Source organism: Castor canadensis, unplaced genomic scaffold, assembly GCF_047511655.1.
Source record: "Castor canadensis unplaced genomic scaffold, mCasCan1.hap1v2 HAP1_SCAFFOLD_313, whole genome shotgun sequence".
Lineage (NCBI taxonomy): Eukaryota > Metazoa > Chordata > Mammalia > Rodentia > Castoridae > Castor > Castor canadensis.
The window spans coordinates 25,968-51,591 of record NW_027395420.1 but is presented as its reverse complement, the minus strand read 5'-3'; the positions used below and the strand labels follow the sequence as shown (position 1 = coordinate 51,591).

The 25,624-nt window shown below is 40.6% G+C and overlaps 1 long non-coding RNA gene across 3 annotated transcripts in view; it reads right to left on the bottom strand.

Moving 5' to 3' along the window:
• LOC141420516 (uncharacterized) overlaps positions 1-25,469 on the bottom strand; it is a 28,261-nt gene extending 2,792 nt beyond the window's left edge. For 2 of the 3 annotated variants that reach the window (XR_012445064.1, XR_012445066.1), the window contains exons 1-11: positions 20,551-25,469; positions 17,937-18,040; positions 16,842-16,915; positions 16,048-16,168; positions 11,687-11,766; positions 10,896-10,980; positions 8,282-8,385; positions 7,187-7,260; positions 6,392-6,512; positions 2,031-2,110; positions 1,240-1,324 (exon numbers count right to left, since the gene is read on the bottom strand). This is a non-coding gene — a long non-coding RNA (uncharacterized lncRNA). The remainder of the gene's footprint in view (positions 1-1,239; positions 1,325-2,030; positions 2,111-6,391; positions 6,513-7,186; positions 7,261-8,281; positions 8,386-10,895; positions 10,981-11,686; positions 11,767-16,047; positions 16,169-16,841; positions 16,916-17,936; positions 18,041-20,550) is intronic. The other variant, XR_012445065.1, reaches the window with a different exon arrangement.
• Between the last annotated feature and the right edge of the window lie 155 nt (positions 25,470-25,624).

Sequence of the window (25,624 nt, the reverse complement as noted above, 5' to 3'; positions counted from 1 at the left end):
CAGAGGAGGAAAAGTAGAATGAACCCTGGATGACAGACAAGAACTGGTAGTATAATTTTCAACATAAATGAATATAGAAACAGAACTACAAATATGTGCGGGTATGTGTGTACTTACATATACACTCACTAGAAAACAGCAAAACTCCAGTAAAAATGAGCAGAGAACATTGCTCCTAAAAACTACTTTTCACCAAGAGGAATTGGGGCTCTTTGAAGAAGTGGCTGATTCCACAACTAAGGCAGAGAAAGTAAAAATGAATTTTCAAAAAAAGAAAGAACTTCTCAGAGAAGCATGGGGATGTGTGAAAAGGATTCAGAGCCAACTTCAAGAGCCTCCCATAATCAGGAATGATAGTTATTTATTAAAATCCATTAAGTAAGACAGGAAATTTTGAGTCCATACCAATATAAATAATCAACTAAATTTTGTTGAGCAGCAGGCTAGTCCTATCACCTCAGATTAACCTCCCCCAAATACTTATTAATGACAAGGAGAGGCTGTGAAAAGTATAGAAATTAAGTGTTCAAAGTAAACATGATGAGTAACAGGATAATTCAACATTTTACACCTCTGAGTCTAAGAATACAGCCTCCGTCGTCTATGCTGCTCTTGCCAAACGTGCATATAACTTGAAGCTGATCCATCTAGCCTCTCTCTCCTGATGGGTTATTATACTACGCTCCAGATATTCTGTTTCTCTAACACTCAATAAAGGAAATGAAAATATTTAAAATTAGAGCTAGCTGTGCTGGTCTGCACTAGCAATCCCTCTTATCCCTGCAAGCTCATCACTGGGGAAGCTGAGGCAAGAGGATCAAAACATCCAGGGTGGTCTGGGTTACAGAGTGAGTTCAAGGCCAGCCTTAGCTACATAGCTGCCTCAACAAACTATTAGGGACAAAATTCTACATCTTCTTTTTGTCCTTCACAAAGAAAGGCCACCCTGTGTATTGACAGGATACAAATAATCTGACAGAAAATGAGTAAAACACATACACAAGTAATTTACAAAGATAATGAATAGTATCGGTACCAATTAAAGACAAATGCCATCTGTTTTACTCATCAATGAAATAAATGAAAATTAAACAGACTGCAAGCAACTACACTGGCAAGACTTAGGAAAACAGGCACTCATACAGAATTGATAGTAATAAAGCAGTCAGTAGGCTTTGAGAAGAACAATTTATCAGATACTATAAAAACTATAAACAGGTAAACATGTTTATCTTTTACCTTTTAATTCTAGAATTCCAATCCTTGACAGTATTTCTTCCGGCACAAAGATGTCTTCTCAAGGACCATTAATTGCAATAGGTATCTGTATCAAACACCAAGAAACTGTAAGAACGCAGTTAATTTATAGAACACTCTCATTATAAAATAATATGCAGTCTTTTCAAGACTGGGTGCCTCAAATGGCTGGTAACACAACACAGCTGGGAAGTATGTAATGTTAACAGAAAAAAACAAGTTAAAAAGCAAGATATATACTATTTCAACTTATGACTTAGAAGAAGTCTGTGCCTTACATATATCTTACACCTAATATACTCTATATAATTTTTGAAAATTAAAGAAGTAATGTTTCTAACCTCCATTAAATTTTAAAATCCTGTCCCTATCTTTAGTATGAAAAACTATATGCTAAATTCTGTAAGAACCCTCGCTTGCCACAGTAAGGTAAAGCAGATCCTAGATTTATTGAAGGAGATAAAAAAGATGTATCATCATAAAATTCATTGTAAATAAAGTTAAAGAGCGGGGACTATTACCTGGTCATTTACATAATGCAAAAACACCTAGCATGTAAAATATATGAGTCACAAAAGTGTTGCATTCTAGAGAAAGGATTTACTACCATAGAACTCTAGGGCCACAATGACTATCTATTAACAGAAAAGTAAAATAATGACTGCTGTATGGCACTCAAGAAATATTTATTACATGAGTTAACTGCTTCTAAAACAGGTTTAACCATGTCTTCTAGTAATCTCCACACAACTCAGAATAAGAAGTACACTTACAGCCAGGTGTGATGGAGCACACCTATAATCCCAGTTCTTCAGAGGCTCTGAGGCATGAGGATCCCAAGTTCCAGGCCAGCCTACAGGGCAAAAGTCTCCTCAAAAACAAGTCCAGTCCATGGGCTCACACCTTTCACCTAACCAAAACGCAGATGTTGGGAAGATCACAGTTCAAGGACACCCTGAGCAAAATATTGCTAGACCTCACCTCAACCAAATAAACTGGCACATTGTAGCAGGCAACTGTATAAACATGAGCAGATTAAAGAGCAAGCCAAATAAATGAAAAGCCTGCTGACACTTATTAATCAAGGTGAGGTCCCTGGGTTTCTCCTACCAATGTACAGGCCAAGCATGACTTATTAGATACCAAGAGTCCCAAACTCAGGTAAAATGATGTGTAGGTCACATTACATCATCCACAACTCCACTGCCATTCCCTGTGGGAGTGAGGTGTGGCCCAGTCACATCCTCAGTAAAAAAAAACCACATTCTACCACCTTGAAAACTCTGATAGTAAGCTGAAACTAACAAGCTTCCTAAAGAAAAGTGACCCATCAAACAGCTCAATTCCAGCTCCTGTGGTTGGCCTGCGGGTTAGAAGGGACCAGCCATTGCTAACACATCAGCTCCTCTAGGAACTTCTTTAGAGAACGTGGCTAATCAAACAAGCTGACCATGACTGCTGAACTCCAAGAAGAGCCTGAGATTAAAAACCCTGAGTGAACCCCCCCCTCCCAAAAAAGAATGCTGTCTAATAGAGAAGGGCACCATCAAATGCCACACAGCCCAACCTATCAATCTTAAAATGGGAGAACTCTCATTAGAAATCAGACTGAAGCACCCAGTGTAATCATTAAACTCAGAGAAACAACCCACTTCCCCCCCATAAAAAAAGAAACTTGGACAATTAAGATTTCTATATGAATATAGATGTATATGTAATATTTAATTATTAAAAAAAATCTAATACTTAAACCTCCTTTTTCCATTCTTTTGAAATTTTAATTTCCTTAGCCTCCTCTCCTGTTTCATTTTTTTCCTTACCCCTGACATCCTTTTTTTTTTTTTTCATCTTTTCCTATCCTCTCTTCATGTTCTCCCTCTTGTCCCTTCTCCTCCATACTAACCATTCACTGAGTATTCTATCATAGAGACTTTACACATTACTCCCATTCTTCCTACCCCTCTCCAATCACTAACAATAGCACCCTCTCCCACAATGACCGAAACAACCATTGGCTTGGGTTGAAAAAGATTTACCAAGGTGATGGCCCATTCAAACAGGCAGGAATAGCTATACTTATAACAAATAAAGTAGACTTCAAGCTTAAGTTAGTCAGAAAACAACACAAAGTAGAAACTTCATGCTAATAAAGAGCAATACATCAACATGAAGTAACAATTGTTTACTTGAATGCACCCAAAGTCAGTGTACCCAACTTCATTTAACATACACAACTATACCTGATATCACGGGCACTCTGCACAGTGATAGTGGAAGACTTCAATACTCTTCTCACACCAATACATAGGTCATTCAGACAAAAGGCAATATAAAAACTTTAGAAGTCATTGACACCACAGAGCAAATGGACCTGACAGAGGTGTACAAAGTATTCAATTCTGCAACAGCAACAAGGTACATTCTTCTCAACAACCCATGGAACGTTCTCCAAAATAAGTATTTTAGCTCACAAAGCAAGTCCTAAGGAATAAAAAATTTAAATGTCTGACCGTAACAAAATAATCTGAACTCACAAGAAAAAACAAAAAAACAGAATATATTCAACCACCCGGACACTGAACAACACACTGCTCCATGATCAGTGGATCATTGAAGAAATGAGCCAGCAAATCAAATGCTCCTGGAATTTAATGAAAGTGAAAGCACAACAAAAGAAAAGAAAATGAAAGCACAATCTACCAGAGCCTATAGGACACAGCAAACTCAGTGTGCTAAGGGAGAAGGTTCACAGTCATGAATGCATATATTAAAAACGCAAATCTCAAATAAATGACCTAACGCTGTATCTCAAACTTCTAGAAAAACAACAAACTAAACCCACAACTAGAAAGAGAGGATCAATAAAAATAAGGGCCAAAATTGACGAAATAGAGAACAAAAAAACGGCTGAAAGAAAAATCTAGTTGTTTCCTATGATAAACAACATTGATAAACCCCTAGCAAATCTGACTAAAATGAGGGAAAAGACCCAAATTAATAAAATTAGAAGTGAAAAAGGGGAAAGCACAACAAGCACCAAGAAAATCCAGTGACTTGTTTTGGAGTATTTTGAAAACCTATATTCAAATAAATTGGAAAATAAAAGACTGGTCAAATTTCTAGATGTGTATAATCAGCCAAAATTGAACCAAGAGGACACAAATCACCTAAATGTATCTGTAACAAGCAATGAAATTGAAGGAGCAATAGAGGCTCCCAAAAAGAAATATCCAGGATTCACTGCTGAATTCTACCAGACGTTTAAAGAAATAATACCAACACTCCTCAATCTTTGCCAAGAAACAGAAAGGGCAGGAATGGTGCCAATGGCATTCTATGAAGCCAATATTACCCTCATCCCCAAACTGGACAAAGGCACAAAAAGAAATGAATTATAGGCCAATCACTTTATGAAATTAGATGCAGAAATCCTCTATAAAATACTGGTGAACTGAATTCGATAACGTATCAAAAGGTCATATTATCATGACCAAGTCAGTTTCATCCCAGGGATACAGGGATGCTTCAATATATGCAAATCACTAAACGTAATCTAGCATTTTAATAAAAACAAAGAAAAAAACATGATCTCAATAAATGCAGAAAAAACCCTTCAACAAATTCAACATTCTTTCATGACAAAACTGTTGATGAAACTAGGAACAGAAGGAAAGTGAGTCATACAATAAAGGCTATATATAACAAGCCTACAGTCAACGTCATACTAAGTGGAGGAAAAATTCAAACAATTTCTTCTAAAGTCAGGAACAAGACAAGGGTTCCACTTTCTCCATTAATGTCCAACATAGCCTTGTAATTTCTAGCTACAGCAGTAAGATAGGAAGAAGAAGTGAAAGAAATTCGAGTACGAAAAGAAGGATGAAACTATCCTATTTGCAGATCACATGATCTTAGACCAGAAAACTCGGCCAAAAAAAACTCCACCTTCAGAAATGTAGAAGGACACAAAATCAATTCACAAAAATCACTGGCCTTTGTATATACCAACCAAGAGCAGACGGAGAAAGAATACAGGAAAACAATTCCATTTATGATAGCTTCCAAAATAAACTTAACAAAGGAAGTGAAGTGAAAACTATAAACCACTGAAAAAAATCAAAGTCAGCTAAAACTGATAGAAAGGTCTCCTATGCTCATGACTGGCAGAGTCAATAGTGTGAAACGGCTACATTACCAAAAGCAATCTACATGTTCAACGCAATCCGCATCAAAATTCAAAAGACATTCATCAGAGAGAATGAAAAATCACAAAAAGTTCATTTGAAAGCCCAAAAGACCATTAAGAGCCAACACTAGAGATCACAATACCCAACTTCAAACTATACTTCAGAGACATAGCAATCAAAACAAAAACAGACATGTTTACAACTACGTACCGAGTTACAGAAATACACAAAGACCCAAACGCATAAAGAAAGAAAGAAGGTTGTCCGGGAGAAATTAACACGACCCTAAAAGGTCTAAGGGCTTCCCCTGCAAGAATACACAGCCAAGCTACAAAATGCCTGGCCCTGATCGCAAACCCATTTCTCTGCCCCTCACACAAACCAACACATCTCATCCAAAGGCACAAGTGTGCCAGGAAGCAAAGTCAAGCCAGTTTCACCATTCCCCCAGCTTGCCAAGCCCCTTAGAAACATGGACAGACTACAGAGCAAGGCGAACAAGACCAAAGCCTCCTGCCCTTTGGAACAAGAGCCCAGGGAGCCCAGGCACCCATCACAAGCCAAGCCAAGGCAAGCCAGGAAAGCCAGCAAGCAGACAAACAAGCAAGCTAGGAGAGGAAACTCACCTGGAGGTTGACAGGCTTCCGAATACCGAATACGGGGGGACTTGACACAAACCCCTGGCCTGAGGCAAGCCGCCGCCTTGAAGCGCCTGCCTAGCCGCCGCCGCCGCCCCCCCCGTCCGGGGCCGGCCGCTAGGGAGCTGCGCCACCGCCCAGGCGGGTGCAGGCGCCTTCCCGCCAGCACGGGTCTCCCAGCGGCGGTGGCGCTGCCGCACCGAGCTGCTGCCCGAACGTCCTCCCCCCACCAGTGGCCCACTCCACAGCGCCGAGGCCCCAAGCCCTGGCTGCTGCAGCCCATCCGGCCGGGTCCCCTTGCTCACTCACCCGCGCGAGGCTGGTCGGTTCTCGGGTCCTCCGTGTGCGCGCGCCTGCGCGCCCGCGATGCCTGGCCACTCAGGGCGGCAAAGGCCCCAGGGGGGACTCCCGCAGGAGGCCGGCACGCAGCCTAAAAAAGACAAGCCTGTCAGAAGACAGCTTCAAGCGCTGCCCAGAGCCCAGCTGCACGGCGCACGGCGGGGGGGGGGTGGGCGGGGGTCGGTAAACGTCCCAAACACCAGACTTGGCCTGCCCAGAAGGACCCTCTGCCTCTCTCCCAGAGCAAGAGCACCAGGAGCCCTCCTCTTCTCTGCATTTCTCCAGGAGTCCCCCAGGCTTGGGTGGCCTGCAGGGACCTGGAGCCCAGCTCCGACCCCCCTCCACACACACACCCCCCCCCCCACCCCAGCTCTGCAGGGCCCACCTCCCTCCACCTGCCATCCACTCCCCTGCCCCACCCCCACCCGCCCTCCCTCAGCAGCCAGGGCCAGCCCAGGAGGCAGGGAGGGAGGCTTGGTGGGATCCTTTGCCCAAAACTGCCTCTGTCTGCTGTGCACAAACACAGCACTTCACAGAGCAGGGCCAGGGCACCTGCCTCAGCTCACTGGAACCCACCAGCCAAGGAACCTGCTCAGCCCTGCCCTCCTCCCCCAATGCGTAGGTCTCCCCTAAGTTTTCAAAATTGCACCACTCATTCTTTCCAAGGTCCCCTACACTCCCTGGACATTGTCCAATCCTCTCCTCCTTTTTGCTCCCAGCACCTCCATGCTACACTCCAGGAGATCCCCACCGTCCCCACCTCACCTTAGAGCAGATCCATGCCTGATGAAGGAAGTCATCCCAGTGTAGTGAAATAAAACTTCTTCAAAGTTTTTCTTCTGCAAATCATAAAGCATCATATTCCTGGTGTGTACACTTCACCTGTACCCATATTACTTCTCCCCTGTATACTACTGTGTCCTGAACTCAGAAGAAAATCACATTTGCAGCTTATTTTACTGTGGGCCTCAACTGTGCAACATGCTAAGAGGAAAAAAATAAAGCCTAGCCTCTCGCTGAGCCTTGTGACAACATATACACAAAATGTCTTTATATGGTATCTACTACACAGAGATGTTCAGGAAGTACTGCTACTCTTTTTCCTTTCTTACCTGTCCCATTTTCCTCTGCACATTTCAAGTTCCTCTGCCAAAATTCAGATCAAACACCATTCATTCATTAACACTTTCTATACAATGAGAGCCTATGATGAGTCTCTACTCCCACTTCCTGCATGGGGACAGGAAATGTTTCTCTTCTTTTTTACCCATTTCACCTCACATTTATCCTGTTATACTAAATTTCTTTCCTAATAAACTTTACTATTATTTTTGTTACAAAAAATAATAGTGTACAAAAATACTAGCGAAGTACTATCTTCTTTCCCCAGTATTACTATTGTATTTCTTCTTCCCTTTCATATTCAATCATTCACTCTTTGCACCTCCCTCCCTCTCCCCTCTCTACAATACTGTATTTTGAACTATTTCATTCTATTTAATGTAAAAATAAACTTATCATGACAATTCATTACATTTTTAAGAAAACAAAACTGTTCGTGTGTATGCTGGGGTTGGAGTGGGAAGGTGATCTGAAACAAGAAAAGTAACCGAACTGCCATGTTTTTTTCTCTTCCCATCTTTCCGAAGTCAAATAAGGAGGTGATTAAGAAAATGTAAAGAGCATTCCGGAGCAGTCTCCAGAGTCAATATTCAAGAAACAGATACATTAAAGTCTTTCCTAAAAATAAATAAATGCCATTAAAAGCATTCCAAGTTTGGTAAATCACTGCTTAAAATCTCACAGTTGTTAATCCATATGAAATATACAACAAAGTACAAGAGAACATATTCTACTTACCAACAAGGAGCCACCCAACACTGGAATTGAGTGATTTGGGGACAATGTTGTCAGGCTTCCTTTGATCCATTACTGGATGTTTTTCTAGTTCAGCATCTGAAGAGCTAAAATATGCCAATGGTTAAGTATAGAATGAGCAATTCATAAAATTACAAGAGGAACCATGGGGGGGGAATTTATTGAATAAATGAGCTTTATTACATCAAGTTGTTTCCTTGAAAGAAAAAAGGTAAAAATGCAACTAAATAAACTCAATTTCAAAATAAAATGTAACAGAATGGGTATTTGTAATGTCCTGGTTTCATCATTTTAATGTGAGTAGTGACTAAGGTTAAGTTACTTAGGTTTACATGATTACTCTACTCTTTTTAATAATCTTATAAGCTCATACTTAGCTTTCTTAGACTTGGAAATACCGAAAGCTGCCTTTCTTTTCTGAGTACTTGTTTTTCCTCTCTGTTTCTTTCCTTTATTGTTGTGCTGGCTGGGGGTATATTGTGGCATTTACAAACATTCTTACAATGTGATTACTTTACTCTTAAATCTAATAAGAAATAACTATCTTACTCAGGCTTGGTGGGTCATGCCTATCATCCCATTACCCAGAATGCTGAGGCAGGAGAATCCCTAGTTCAAAGGTCAGCTTGGACTACACAGTGAGATCCTGTCTCAAGAACAACAAAATAGAATCTACTGCAAAATCTTCACAGGGAAAATGATGGAGCATTAAAAAAAAAAAAAAAAAAAAGGAAATCGGTTGTTTCCTTTTCTTCTACCCTTCCTGAGCAGTTCAACCAAAAAGCTAAAAGGTGAAGCTGGAAGGAGCAGGCATTTGTATGTGAGGTAGAGAGGAACAAACATCTTAGTAGCCTGGAGTTGGATGTCAGAGCCTGATAAGAGTAAATTAAGTATCCGCTTGTGTGAAGGTTTATGGAGGACAGACAGCACCTCAGGGTCTCAAAGCCAGAGTGAGATGAACAGGGTATAGTTTTAGGAAAGAGACAAGGTGCAAGGTACTGGAGATTGAGAGGAAGAAGGGAATTTACAGCAGGGCTGAAAGTGATGAGAAGAAATCAATCTCAATTTCTTGGAGCCTGAGAAGACTGAGACCCTAAGTGAAAAGCGCTTCTATGGGAAGGTGGCAAGTGCAGAATATCAGTCAGAACCAAGAAGGAAGACATTACACCTGACACGGGTAAGCAAGAGCTTCCAGGCATTCTGAGGAGTGTTTGTTTGGGAGCAGAAGTGGAAGCAGGATAAGAAGAGCATATACAATGGAGGTGGCCCATACAGTGTGTAGGGGAGGAGAGTTAATCAATTAAAGAAGTAAATTAAGGATAATGAGAACCAAGTTACTCGCTGCTGTAGGATATACAGAGGAGGAAAAGTAGAATGAACCCTGGATGACAGACAAGAACTGGTAGTATAATTTTCAACATAAATGAATATAGAAATAGAACTACAAATATGTGCGGGTATGTGTGTACTTACATATACACTCACTAGAAAACAGCAAAACTCCAGTAAAAATGAGCAGAGAACATTGCTCCTAAAAACTACTTTTCACCAAGAGGAATTGGGGCTCTTTGAAGAAGTGGCTGATTCCACAACTAAGGCAGAGAAAGTAAAAATGAATTTTCAAAAAAAGAAAGAACTTCTCAGAGAAGCATGGGGATGTGTGAAAAGGATTCAGAGCCAACTTCAAGAGCCTCCCATAATCAGGAATGATAGTTATTTATTAAAATCCATTAAGTAAGACAGGAAATTTTGAGTCCATACCAATATAAATAATCAACTAAATTTTGTTGAGCAGCAGGCTAGTCCTATCACCTCAGATTAACCTCCCCCAAATACTTATTAATGACAAGGAGAGGCTGTGAAAAGTATAGAAATTAAGTGTTCAAAGTAAACATGATGAGTAACAGGATAATTCAACATTTTACACCTCTGAGTCTAAGAATACAGCCTCCGTCGTCTATGCTGCTCTTGCCAAACGTGCATATAACTTGAAGCTGATCCATCTAGCCTCTCTCTCCTGATGGGTTATTATACTACGCTCCAGATATTCTGTTTCTTTAACACTCAATAAAGGAAATGAAAATATTTAAAATTAGAGCTAGCTGTGCTGGTCTGCACTAGCAATCCCTCTTATCCCTGCAAGCTCATCACTGGGGAAGCTGAGGCAAGAGGATCAAAACATCCAGGGTGGTCTGGGTTACAGAGTGAGTTCAAGGCCAGCCTTAGCTACATAGCTGCCTCAACAAACTATTAGGGACAAAATTCTACATCTTCTTTTTGTCCTTCACAAAGAAAGGCCACCCTGTGTATTGACAGGATACAAATAATCTGACAGAAAATGAGTAAAACACATACACAAGTAATTTAACAAAGATAATGAATAGTATCGGTACCAATTAAAGACAAATGCCATCTGTTTTACTCATCAATGAAATAAATGAAAATTAAACAGACTGCAAGCAACTACACTGGCAAGACTTAGGAAAACAGGCACTCATACAGAATTGATAGTAATAAAGCAGTCAGTAGGCTTTGAGAAGAACAATTTATCAGATACTATAAAAACTATAAACAGGTAAACATGTTTATCTTTTACCTTTTAATTCTAGAATTCCAATCCTTGACAGTATTTCTTCCGGCACAAAGATGTCTTCTCAAGGACCATTAATTGCAATAGGTATCTGTATCAAACACCAAGAAACTGTAAGAACGCAGTTAATTTATAGAACACTCTCATTATAAAATAATATGCAGTCTTTTCAAGACTGGGTGCCTCAAATGGCTGGTAACACAACACAGCTGGGAAGTATGTAATGTTAACAGAAAAAAACAAGTTAAAAAGCAAGATATATACTATTTCAACTTATGACTTAGAAGAAGTCTGTGCCTTACATATATCTTACACCTAATATACTCTATATAATTTTTGAAAATTAAAGAAGTAATGTTTCTAACCTCCATTAAATTTTAAAATCCTGTCCCTATCTTTAGTATGAAAAACTATATGCTAAATTCTGTAAGAACCCTCGCTTGCCACAGTAAGGTAAAGCAGATCCTAGATTTATTGAAGGAGATAAAAAAGATGTATCATCATAAAATTCATTGTAAATAAAGTTAAAGAGCGGGGACTATTACCTGGTCATTTACATAATGCAAAAACACCTAGCATGTAAAATATATGAGTCACAAAAGTGTTGCATTCTAGAGAAAGGATTTACTACCATAGAACTCTAGGGCCACAATGACTATCTATTAACAGAAAAGTAAAATAATGACTGCTGTATGGCACTCAAGAAATATTTATTACATGAGTTAACTGCTTCTAAAACAGGTTTAACCATGTCTTCTAGTAATCTCCACACAACTCAGAATAAAAAGTACACTTACAGCCAGGTGTGATGGAGCACACCTATAATCCCAGTTCTTCAGAGGCTCTGAGGCATGAGGATCCCAAGTTCCAGGCCAGCCTACAGGGCAAAAGTCTCCTCAAAAACAAGTCCAGTCCATGGGCTCACACCTTTCACCTAACCAAAACGCAGATGTTGGGAAGATCACAGTTCAAGGACACCCTGAGCAAAATATTGCTAGACCTCACCTCAACCAAATAAACTGGCACATTGTAGCAGGCAACTGTATAAACATGAGCAGATTAAAGAGCAAGCCAAATAAATGAAAAGCCTGCTGACACTTATTAATCAAGGTGAGGTCCCTGGGTTTCTCCTACCAATGTACAGGCCAAGCATGACTTATTAGATACCAAGAGTCCCAAACTCAGGTAAAATGATGTGTAGGTCACATTACATCATCCACAACTCCACTGCCATTCCCTGTGGGAGTGAGGTGTGGCCCAGTCACATCCTCAGTAAAAAAAAACCACATTCTACCACCTTGAAAACTCTGATAGTAAGCTGAAACTAACAAGCTTCCTAAAGAAAAGTGACCCATCAAACAGCTCAATTCCAGCTCCTGTGGTTGGCCTGCGGGTTAGAAGGGACCAGCCATTGCTAACACATCAGCTCCTCTAGGAACTTCTTTAGAGAACGTGGCTAATCAAACAAGCTGACCATGACTGCTGAACTCCAAGAAGAGCCTGAGATTAAAAACCCTGAGTGAACCCCCCCTCCCAAAAAAGAATGCTGTCTAATAGAGAAGGGCACCATCAAATGCCACACAGCCCAACCTATCAATCTTAAAATGGGAGAACTCTCATTAGAAATCAGACTGAAGCACCCAGTGTAATCATTAAACTCAGAGAAACAACCCACTTCCCCCCCATAAAAAAAGAAACTTGGACAATTAAGATTTCTATATGAATATAGATGTATATGTAATATTTAATTATTAAAAAAAATCTAATACTTAAACCTCCTTTTTCCATTCTTTTGAAATTTTAATTTCCTTAGCCTCCTCTCCTGTTTCATTTTTTTCCTTACCCCTGACATCCTTTTTTTTTTTTTTCATCTTTTCCTATCCTCTCTTCATGTTCTCCCTCTTGTCCCTTCTCCTCCATACTAACCACTCACTGAGTATTCTATCATAGAGACTTTACACATTACTCCCATTCTTCCTACCCCTCTCCAATCACTAACAATAGCACCCTCTCCCACAATGACCGAAACAACCATTGGCTTGGGTTGAAAAAGATTTACCAAGGTGATGGCCCATTCAAACAGGCAGGAATAGCTATACTTATAACAAATAAAGTAGACTTCAAGCTTAAGTTAGTCAGAAAACAACACAAAGTAGAAACTTCATGCTAATAAAGAGCAATACATCAACATGAAGTAACAATTGTTTACTTGAATGCACCCAAAGTCAGTGTACCCAACTTCATTTAACATACACAACTATACCTGATATCACGGGCACTCTGCACAGTGATAGTGGAAGACTTCAATACTCTTCTCACACCAATACATAGGTCATTCAGACAAAAGGCAATATAAAAACTTTAGAAGTCATTGACACCACAGAGCAAATGGACCTGACAGAGGTGTACAAAGTATTCAATTCTGCAACAGCAACAAGGTACATTCTTCTCAACAACCCATGGAACGTTCTCCAAAATAAGTATTTTAGCTCACAAAGCAAGTCCTAAGGAATAAAAAATTTAAATGTCTGACCGTAACAAAATAATCTGAACTCACAAGAAAAAACAAAAAAACAGAATATATTCAACCACCCGGACACTGAACAACACACTGCTCCATGATCAGTGGATCATTGAAGAAATGAGCCAGCAAATCAAATGCTCCTGGAATTTAATGAAAGTGAAAGCACAACAAAAGAAAAGAAAATGAAAGCACAATCTACCAGAGCCTATAGGACACAGCAAACTCAGTGTGCTAAGGGAGAAGGTTCACAGTCATGAATGCATATATTAAAAACGCAAATCTCAAATAAATGACCTAACGCTGTATCTCAAACTTCTAGAAAAACAACAAACTAAACCCACAACTAGAAAGAGAGGATCAATAAAAATAAGGGCCAAAATTGACGAAATAGAGAACAAAAAAACGGCTGAAAGAAAAATCTAGTTGTTTCCTATGATAAACAACATTGATAAACCCCTAGCAAATCTGACTAAAATGAGGGAAAAGACCCAAATTAATAAAATTAGAAGTGAAAAAGGGGAAAGCACAACAAGCACCAAGAAAATCCAGTGACTCGTTTTGGAGTATTTTGAAAACCTATATTCAAATAAATTGGAAAATAAAAGACTGGTCAAATTTCTAGATGTGTATAATCAGCCAAAATTGAACCAAGAGGACACAAATCACCTAAATGTATCTGTAACAAGCAATGAAATTGAAGGAGCAATAGAGGCTCCCAAAAAGAAATATCCAGGATTCACTGCTGAATTCTACCAGACGTTTAAAGAAATAATACCAACACTCCTCAATCTTTGCCAAGAAACAGAAAGGGCAGGAATGGTGCCAATGGCATTCTATGAAGCCAATATTACCCTCATCCCCAAACTGGACAAAGGCACAAAAAGAAATGAATTATAGGCCAATCACTTTATGAAATTAGATGCAGAAATCCTCTATAAAATACTGGTGAACTGAATTCGATAACGTATCAAAAGGTCATATTATCATGACCAAGTCAGTTTCATCCCAGGGATACAGGGATGCTTCAATATATGCAAATCACTAAACGTAATCTAGCATTTTAATAAAAACAAAGAAAAAAACATGATCTCAATAAATGCAGAAAAAACCCTTCAACAAATTCAACATTCTTTCATGACAAAACTGTTGATGAAACTAGGAACAGAAGGAAAGTGAGTCATACAATAAAGGCTATATATAACAAGCCTACAGTCAACGTCATACTAAGTGGAGGAAAAATTCAAACAATTTCTTCTAAAGTCAGGAACAAGACAAGGGTTCCACTTTCTCCATTAATGTCCAACATAGCCTTGTAATTTCTAGCTACAGCAGTAAGATAGGAAGAAGAAGTGAAAGAAATTCGAGTACGAAAAGAAGGATGAAACTATCCTATTTGCAGATCACATGATCTTAGACCAGAAAACTCGGCCAAAAAAAACTCCACCTTCAGAAATGTAGAAGGACACAAAATCAATTCACAAAAATCACTGGCCTTTGTATATACCAACCAAGAGCAGACGGAGAAAGAATACAGGAAAACAATTCCATTTATGATAGCTTCCAAAATAAACTTAACAAAGGAAGTGAAGTGAAAACTATAAACCACTGAAAAAAATCAAAGTCAGCTAAAACTGATAGAAAGGTCTCCTATGCTCATGACTGGCAGAGTCAATAGTGTGAAACGGCTACATTACCAAAAGCAATCTACATGTTCAACGCAATCCGCATCAAAATTCAAAAGACATTCATCAGAGAGAATGAAAAATCACAAAAAGTTCATTTGAAAGCCCAAAAGACCATTAAGAGCCAACACTAGAGATCACAATACCCAACTTCAAACTATACTTCAGAGACATAGCAATCAAAACAAAAACAGACATGTTTACAACTACGTACCGAGTTACAGAAATACACAAAGACCCAAACGCATAAAGAAAGAAAGAAGGTTGTCCGGGAGAAATTAACACGACCCTAAAAGGTCTAAGGGCTTCCCCTGCAAGAATACACAGCCAAGCTACAAAATGCCTGGCCCTGATCGCAAACCCATTTCTCTGCCCCTCACACAAACCAACACATCTCATCCAAAGGCACAAGTGTGCCAGGAAGCAAAGTCAAGCCAGTTTCACCATTCCCCCAGCTTGCCAAGCCCCTTAGAAACATGGACAGACTACAGAGCAAGGCGAACAAGACCAAAGCCTCCTGCCCTTTGGAACAAGAGCCCAGGGAGCCCAGGCACCCATCACAAGCCAAGCCAAGGCAAGCCAGGAAAGCCAGCAAGCAGACAAACAAGCAAGCTAGGAGAGGAAACTCACCTGGAGGTTGACAGGCTTCCGAATACCGAATACGGGGGGACTTGACACAAACCCCTGGCCTGAGGCAAGCCGCCGCCTTGAAGCGCCTGCCTAGCCGCCGCCGCCGCCCCCCCCCGTCCGGGGCCGGCCGCTAGGGAGCTGCGCCACCGCCCAGGCGGGTGCAGGCGCCTTCCCGCCAGCACGGGTCTCCCAGCGGCGGTGGCGCTGCCGCACCGAGCTGCTGCCCGAACGTCCTCCCCCCACCAGTGGCCCACTCCACAGCGCCGAGGCCCCAAGCCCTGGCTGCTGCAGCCCATCCGGCCGGGTCCCCTTGCTCACTCACCCGCGCGAGGCTGGTCGGTTCTCGGGTCCTCCGTGTGCGCGCGCCTGCGCGCCCGCGATGCCTGGCCGCTCAGGGTGGCAAAGGCCCCAGGGGGGACTCCCGCAGGAGGCCGGCACGCAGCCTAAAAAAGACAAGCCTGTCAGAAGACAGCTTCAAGCGCTGCCCAGAGCCCAGCTGCACGGCGCACGGCGGGGGGGGGTGGGCGGGGGTCGGTAAACGTCCCAAACACCAGACTTGGCCTGCCCAGAAGGACCCTCTGCCTCTCTCCCAGAGCAAGAGCACCAGGAGCCCTCCTCTTCTCTGCATTTCTCCAGGAGTCCCCCAGGCTTGGGTGGCCTGCAGGGACCTGGAGCCCAGCTCCGACCCCCCTCCACACACACACACACCCCCCGACCCCAGCTCTGCAGGGCCCACCTCCCTCCACCTGCCATCCACTCCCCTGCCCCACCCCCACCCGCCCTCCCTCAGCAGCCAGGGCCAGCCCAGGAGGCAGGGAGGGAGGCTTGGTGGGATCCTTTGCCCAAAACTGCCTCTGTCTGCTGTGCACAAACACAGCACTTCACAGAGCAGGGCCAGGGCACCTGCCTCAGCTCACTGGAACCCACCAGCCAAGGAACCTGCTCAGCCCTGCCCTCCTCCCCCAATGCGTAGGTCTCCCCTAAGTTTTCAAAATTGCACCACTCATTCTTTCCAAGGTCCCCTACACTCCCTGGACATTGTCCAATCCTCTCCTCCTCTTTGCTCCCAGCACCTCCATGCTACACTCCAGGAGATCCCCACCGTCCCCACCTCACCTTAGAGCAGATCCATGCCTGATGAAGGAAGTCATCCCAGTGTAGTGAAATAAAACTTCTTCAAAGTTTTTCTTCTGCAAATCATAAAGCATCATATTCCTGGTGTGTACACTTCACCTGTACCCATATTACTTCTCCCCTGTATACTACTGTGTCCTGAACTCAGAAGAAAATCACATTTGCAGCTTATTTTACTGTGGGCCTCAACTGTGCAACATGCTAAGAGGAAAAAAATAAAGCCTAGCCTCTCGCTGAGCCTTGTGACAACATATACACAAAATGTCTTTATATGGTATCTACTACACAGAGATGTTCAGGAAGTACTGCTACTCTTTTTCCTTTCTTACCTGTCCCATTTTCCTCTGCACATTTCAAGTTCCTCTGCCAAAATTCAGATCAAACACCATTCATTCATTAACACTTTCTATACAATGAGAGCCTATGATGAGTCTCTACTCCCACTTCCTGCATGGGGACAGGAAATGTTTCTCTTCTTTTTTACCCATTTCACCTCACATTTATCCTGTTATACTAAATTTCTTTCCTAATAAACTTTACTATTATTTTTGTTACAAAAAATAATAGTGTACAAAAATACTAGCGAAGTACTATCTTCTTTCCCCAGTATTACTATTGTATTTCTTCTTCCCTTTCATATTCAATCATTCACTCTTTGCACCTCCCTCCCTCTCCCCTCTCTACAATACTGTATTTTGAACTATTTCATTCTATTTAATGTAAAAATAAACTTATCATGACAATTCATTACATTTTTAAGAAAACAAAACTGTTCGTGTGTATGCTGGGGTTGGAGTGGGAAGGTGATCTGAAACAAGAAAAGTAACCGAACTGCCATGTTTTTTTCTCTTCCCATCTTTCCGAAGTCAAATAAGGAGGTGATTAAGAAAATGTAAAGAGCATTCCGGAGCAGTCTCCAGAGTCAATATTCAAGAAACAGATACATTAAAGTCTTTCCTAAAAATAAATAAATGCCATTAAAAGCATTCCAAGTTTGGTAAATCACTGCTTAAAATCTCACAGTTGTTAATCCATATGAAATATACAACAAAGTACAAGAGAACATATTCTACTTACCAACAAGGAGCCACCCAACACTGGAATTGAGTGATTTGGGGACAATGTTGTCAGGCTTCCTTTGATCCATTACTGGATGTTTTTCTAGTTCAGCATCTGAAGAGCTAAAATATGCCAATGGTTAAGTATAGAATGAGCAATTCATAAAATTACAAGAGGAACCATGGGGGGGGAATTTATTGAATAAATGAGCTTTATTACATCAAGTTGTTTCCTTGAAAGAAAAAAGGTAAAAATGCAACTAAATAAACTCAATTTCAAAATAAAATGTAACAGAATGGGTATTTGTAATGTCCTGGTTTCATCATTTTAATGTGAGTAGTGACTAAGGTTAAGTTACTTAGGTTTACATGATTACTCTACTCTTTTTAATAATCTTATAAGCTCATACTTAGCTTTCTTAGACTTGGAAATACCGAAAGCTGCCTTTCTTTTCTGAGTACTTGTTTTTCCTCTCTGTTTCTTTCCTTTATTGTTGTGCTGGCTGGGGGTATATTGTGGCATTTACAAACATTCTTACAATGTGATTACTTTACTCTTAAATCTAATAAGAAATAACTATCTTACTCAGGCTTGGTGGGTCATGCCTATCATCCCATTACCCAGAATGCTGAGGCAGGAGAATCCCTAGTTCAAAGGTCAGCTTGGACTACACAGTGAGATCCTGTCTCAAGAACAACAAAATAGAATCTACTGCAAAATCTTCACAGGGAAAATGATGGAGCATTAAAAAAAAAAAAAAAAAAAAGGAAATCGGTTGTTTCCTTTTCTTCTACCCTTCCTGAGCAGTTCAACCAAAAAGCTAAAAGGTGAAGCTGGAAGGAGCAGGCATTTGTATGTGAGGTAGAGAGGAACAAACATCTTAGTAGCCTGGAGTTGGATGTCAGAGCCTGATAAGAGTAAATTAAGTATCCGCTTGTGTGAAGGTTTATGGAGGACAGACAGCACCTCAGGGTCTCAAAGCCAGAGTGAGATGAACAGGGTATAGTTTTAGGAAAGAGACAAGGTGCAAGGTACTGGAGATTGAGAGGAAGAAGGGAATTTACAGCAGGGCTGAAAGTGATGAGAAGAAATCAATCTCAATTTCTTGGAGCCTGAGAAGACTGAGACCCTAAGTGAAAAGCGCTTCTATGGGAAGGTGGCAAGTGCAGAATATCAGTCAGAACCAAGAAGGAAGACATTACACCTGACACGGGTAAGCAAGAGCTTCCAGGCATTCTGAGGAGTGTTTGTTTGGGAGCAGAAGTGGAAGCAGGATAAGAAGAGCATATACAATGGAGGTGGCCCATACAGTGTGTAGGGGAGGAGAGTTAATCAATTAAAGAAGTAAATTAAGGATAATGAGAACCAAGTTACTCGCTGCTGTAGGATATACAGAGGAGGAAAAGTAGAATGAACCCTGGATGACAGACAAGAACTGGTAGTATAATTTTCAACATAAATGAATATAGAAATAGAACTACAAATATGTGCGGGTATGTGTGTACTTACATATACACTCACTAGAAAACAGCAAAACTCCAGTAAAAATGAGCAGAGAACATTGCTCCTAAAAACTACTTTTCACCAAGAGGAATTGGGGCTCTTTGAAGAAGTGGCTGATTCCACAACTAAGGCAGAGAAAGTAAAAATGAATTTTCAAAAAAAGAAAGAACTTCTCAGAGAAGCATGGGGATGTGTGAAAAGGATTCAGAGCCAACTTCAAGAGCCTCCCATAATCAGGAATGATAGTTATTTATTAAAATCCATTAAGTAAGACAGGAAATTTTGAGTCCATACCAATATAAATAATCAACTAAATTTTGTTGAGCAGCAGGCTAGTCCTATCACCTCAGATTAACCTCCCCCAAATACTTATTAATGACAAGGAGAGGCTGTGAAAAGTATAGAAATTAAGTGTTCAAAGTAAACATGATGAGTAACAGGATAATTCAACATTTTACACCTCTGAGTCTAAGAATACAGCCTCCGTCGTCTATGCTGCTCTTGCCAAACGTGCATATAACTTGAAGCTGATCCATCTAGCCTCTCTCTCCTGATGGGTTATTATACTACGCTCCAGATATTCTGTTTCTTTAACACTCAATAAAGGAAATGAAAATATTTAAAATTAGAGCTAGCTGTGCTGGTCTGCACTAGCAATCCCTCTTATCCCTGCAAGCTCATCACTGGGGAAGCTGAGGCAAGAGGATCAAAACATCCAGGGTGGTCTGGGTTACAGAGTGAGTTCAAGGCCAGCCTTAGCTACATAGCTGCCTCAACAAACTATTAGGGACAAAATTCTACATCTTCTTTTTGTCCTTCACAAAGAAAGGCCACCCTGTGTATTGACAGGATACAAATAATCTGACAGAAAATGAGTAAAACACATACACAAGTAATTTAACAAAGATAATGAATAGTATCGGTACCAATTAAAGACAAATGCCATCTGTTTTACTCATCAATGAAATAAATGAAAATTAAACAGACTGCAAGCAACTACACTGGCAAGACTTAGGAAAACAGGCACTCATACAGAATTGATAGTAATAAAGCAGTCAGTAGGCTTTGAGAAGAACAATTTATCAGATACTATAAAAACTATAAACAGGTAAACATGTTTATCTTTTACCTTTTAATTCTAGAATTCCAATCCTTGACAGTATTTCTTCCGGCACAAAGATGTCTTCTCAAGGACCATTAATTGCAATAGGTATCTGTATCAAACACCAAGAAACTGTAAGAACGCAGTTAATTTATAGAACACTCTCATTATAAAATAATATGCAGTCTTTTCAAGACTGGGTGCCTCAAATGGCTGGTAACACAACACAGCTGGGAAGTATGTAATGTTAACAGAAAAAAACAAGTTAAAAAGCAAGATATATACTATTTCAACTTATGACTTAGAAGAAGTCTGTGCCTTACATATATCTTACACCTAATATACTCTATATAATTTTTGAAAATTAAAGAAGTAATGTTTCTAACCTCCATTAAATTTTAAAATCCTGTCCCTATCTTTAGTATGAAAAACTATATGCTAAATTCTGTAAGAACCCTCGCTTGCCACAGTAAGGTAAAGCAGATCCTAGATTTATTGAAGGAGATAAAAAAGATGTATCATCATAAAATTCATTGTAAATAAAGTTAAAGAGCGGGGACTATTACCTGGTCATTTACATAATGCAAAAACACCTAGCATGTAAAATATATGAGTCACAAAAGTGTTGCATTCTAGAGAAAGGATTTACTACCATAGAACTCTAGGGCCACAATGACTATCTATTAACAGAAAAGTAAAATAATGACTGCTGTATGGCACTCAAGAAATATTTATTACATGAGTTAACTGCTTCTAAAACAGGTTTAACCATGTCTTCTAGTAATCTCCACACAACTCAGAATAAAAAGTACACTTACAGCCAGGTGTGATGGAGCACACCTATAATCCCAGTTCTTCAGAGGCTCTGAGGCATGAGGATCCCAAGTTCCAGGCCAGCCTACAGGGCAAAAGTCTCCTCAAAAACAAGTCCAGTCCATGGGCTCACACCTTTCACCTAACCAAAACGCAGATGTTGGGAAGATCACAGTTCAAGGACACCCTGAGCAAAATATTGCTAGACCTCACCTCAACCAAATAAACTGGCACATTGTAGCAGGCAACTGTATAAACATGAGCAGATTAAAGAGCAAGCCAAATAAATGAAAAGCCTGCTGACACTTATTAATCAAGGTGAGGTCCCTGGGTTTCTCCTACCAATGTACAGGCCAAGCATGACTTATTAGATACCAAGAGTCCCAAACTCAGGTAAAATGATGTGTAGGTCACATTACATCATCCACAACTCCACTGCCATTCCCTGTGGGAGTGAGGTGTGGCCCAGTCACATCCTCAGTAAAAAAAAACCACATTCTACCACCTTGAAAACTCTGATAGTAAGCTGAAACTAACAAGCTTCCTAAAGAAAAGTGACCCATCAAACAGCTCAATTCCAGCTCCTGTGGTTGGCCTGCGGGTTAGAAGGGACCAGCCATTGCTAACACATCAGCTCCTCTAGGAACTTCTTTAGAGAACGTGGCTAATCAAACAAGCTGACCATGACTGCTGAACTCCAAGAAGAGCCTGAGATTAAAAACCCTGAGTGAACCCCCCCTCCCAAAAAAGAATGCTGTCTAATAGAGAAGGGCACCATCAAATGCCACACAGCCCAACCTATCAATCTTAAAATGGGAGAACTCTCATTAGAAATCAGACTGAAGCACCCAGTGTAATCATTAAACTCAGAGAAACAACCCACTTCCCCCCCATAAAAAAAGAAACTTGGACAATTAAGATTTCTATATGAATATAGATGTATATGTAATATTTAATTATTAAAAAAAATCTAATACTTAAACCTCCTTTTTCCATTCTTTTGAAATTTTAATTTCCTTAGCCTCCTCTCCTGTTTCATTTTTTTCCTTACCCCTGACATCCTTTTTTTTTTTTTCATCTTTTCCTATCCTCTCTTCATGTTCTCCCTCTTGTCCCTTCTCCTCCATACTAACCACTCACTGAGTATTCTATCATAGAGACTTTACACATTACTCCCATTCTTCCTACCCCTCTCCAATCACTAACAATAGCACCCTCTCCCACAATGACCGAAACAACCATTGGCTTGGGTTGAAAAAGATTTACCAAGGTGATGGCCCATTCAAACAGGCAGGAATAGCTATACTTATAACAAATAAAGTAGACTTCAAGCTTAAGTTAGTCAGAAAACAACACAAAGTAGAAACTTCATGCTAATAAAGAGCAATACATCAACATGAAGTAACAATTGTTTACTTGAATGCACCCAAAGTCAGTGTACCCAACTTCATTTAACATACACAACTATACCTGATATCACGGGCACTCTGCACAGTGATAGTGGAAGACTTCAATACTCTTCTCACACCAATACATAGGTCATTCAGACAAAAGGCAATATAAAAACTTTAGAAGTCATTGACACCACAGAGCAAATGGACCTGACAGAGGTGTACAAAGTATTCAATTCTGCAACAGCAACAAGGTACATTCTTCTCAACAACCCATGGAACGTTCTCCAAAATAAGTATTTTAGCTCACAAAGCAAGTCCTAAGGAATAAAAAATTTAAATGTCTGACCGTAACAAAATAATCTGAACTCACAAGAAAAAACAAAAAAACAGAATATATTCAACCACCCGGACACTGAACAACACACTGCTCCATGATCAGTGGATCATTGAAGAAATGAGCCAGCAAATCAAATGCTCCTGGAATTTAATGAAAGTGAAAGCACAACAAAAGAAAAGAAAATGAAAGCACAATCTACCAGAGCCTATAGGACACAGCAAACTCAGTGTGCTAAGGGAGAAGGTTCACAGTCATGAATGCATATATTAAAAACGCAAATCTCAAATAAATGACCTAACGCTGTATCTCAAACTTCTAGAAAAACAACAAACTAAACCCACAACTAGAAAGAGAGGATCAATAAAAATAAGGGCCAAAATTGACGAAATAGAGAACAAAAAAACGGCTGAAAGAAAAATCTAGTTGTTTCCTATGATAAACAACATTGATAAACCCCTAGCAAATCTGACTAAAATGAGGGAAAAGACCCAAATTAATAAAATTAGAAGTGAAAAAGGGGAAAGCACAACAAGCACCAAGAAAATCCAGTGACTCGTTTTGGAGTATTTTGAAAACCTATATTCAAATAAATTGGAAAATAAAAGACTGGTCAAATTTCTAGATGTGTATAATCAGCCAAAATTGAACCAAGAGGACACAAATCACCTAAATGTATCTGTAACAAGCAATGAAATTGAAGGAGCAATAGAGGCTCCCAAAAAGAAATATCCAGGATTCACTGCTGAATTCTACCAGACGTTTAAAGAAATAATACCAACACTCCTCAATCTTTGCCAAGAAACAGAAAGGGCAGGAATGGTGCCAATGGCATTCTATGAAGCCAATATTACCCTCATCCCCAAACTGGACAAAGGCACAAAAAGAAATGAATTATAGGCCAATCACTTTATGAAATTAGATGCAGAAATCCTCTATAAAATACTGGTGAACTGAATTCGATAACGTATCAAAAGGTCATATTATCATGACCAAGTCAGTTTCATCCCAGGGATACAGGGATGCTTCAATATATGCAAATCACTAAACGTAATCTAGCATTTTAATAAAAACAAAGAAAAAAACATGATCTCAATAAATGCAGAAAAAACCCTTCAACAAATTCAACATTCTTTCATGACAAAACTGTTGATGAAACTAGGAACAGAAGGAAAGTGAGTCATACAATAAAGGCTATATATAACAAGCCTACAGTCAACGTCATACTAAGTGGAGGAAAAATTCAAACAATTTCTTCTAAAGTCAGGAACAAGACAAGGGTTCCACTTTCTCCATTAATGTCCAACATAGCCTTGTAATTTCTAGCTACAGCAGTAAGATAGGAAGAAGAAGTGAAAGAAATTCGAGTACGAAAAGAAGGATGAAACTATCCTATTTGCAGATCACATGATCTTAGACCAGAAAACTCGGCCAAAAAAAACTCCACCTTCAGAAATGTAGAAGGACACAAAATCAATTCACAAAAATCACTGGCCTTTGTATATACCAACCAAGAGCAGACGGAGAAAGAATACAGGAAAACAATTCCATTTATGATAGCTTCCAAAATAAACTTAACAAAGGAAGTGAAGTGAAAACTATAAACCACTGAAAAAAATCAAAGTCAGCTAAAACTGATAGAAAGGTCTCCTATGCTCATGACTGGCAGAGTCAATAGTGTGAAACGGCTACATTACCAAAAGCAATCTACATGTTCAACGCAATCCGCATCAAAATTCAAAAGACATTCATCAGAGAGAATGAAAAATCACAAAAAGTTCATTTGAAAGCCCAAAAGACCATTAAGAGCCAACACTAGAGATCACAATACCCAACTTCAAACTATACTTCAGAGACATAGCAATCAAAACAAAAACAGACATGTTTACAACTACGTACCGAGTTACAGAAATACACAAAGACCCAAACGCATAAAGAAAGAAAGAAGGTTGTCCGGGAGAAATTAACACGACCCTAAAAGGTCTAAGGGCTTCCCCTGCAAGAATACACAGCCAAGCTACAAAATGCCTGGCCCTGATCGCAAACCCATTTCTCTGCCCCTCACACAAACCAACACATCTCATCCAAAGGCACAAGTGTGCCAGGAAGCAAAGTCAAGCCAGTTTCACCATTCCCCCAGCTTGCCAAGCCCCTTAGAAACATGGACAGACTACAGAGCAAGGCGAACAAGACCAAAGCCTCCTGCCCTTTGGAACAAGAGCCCAGGGAGCCCAGGCACCCATCACAAGCCAAGCCAAGGCAAGCCAGGAAAGCCAGCAAGCAGACAAACAAGCAAGCTAGGAGAGGAAACTCACCTGGAGGTTGACAGGCTTCCGAATACCGAATACGGGGGGACTTGACACAAACCCCTGGCCTGAGGCAAGCCGCCGCCTTGAAGCGCCTGCCTAGCCGCCGCCGCCGCCCCCCCCGTCCGGGGCCGGCCGCTAGGGAGCTGCGCCACCGCCCAGGCGGGTGCAGGCGCCTTCCCGCCAGCACGGGTCTCCCAGCGGCGGTGGCGCTGCCGCACCGAGCTGCTGCCCGAACGTCCTCCCCCCACCAG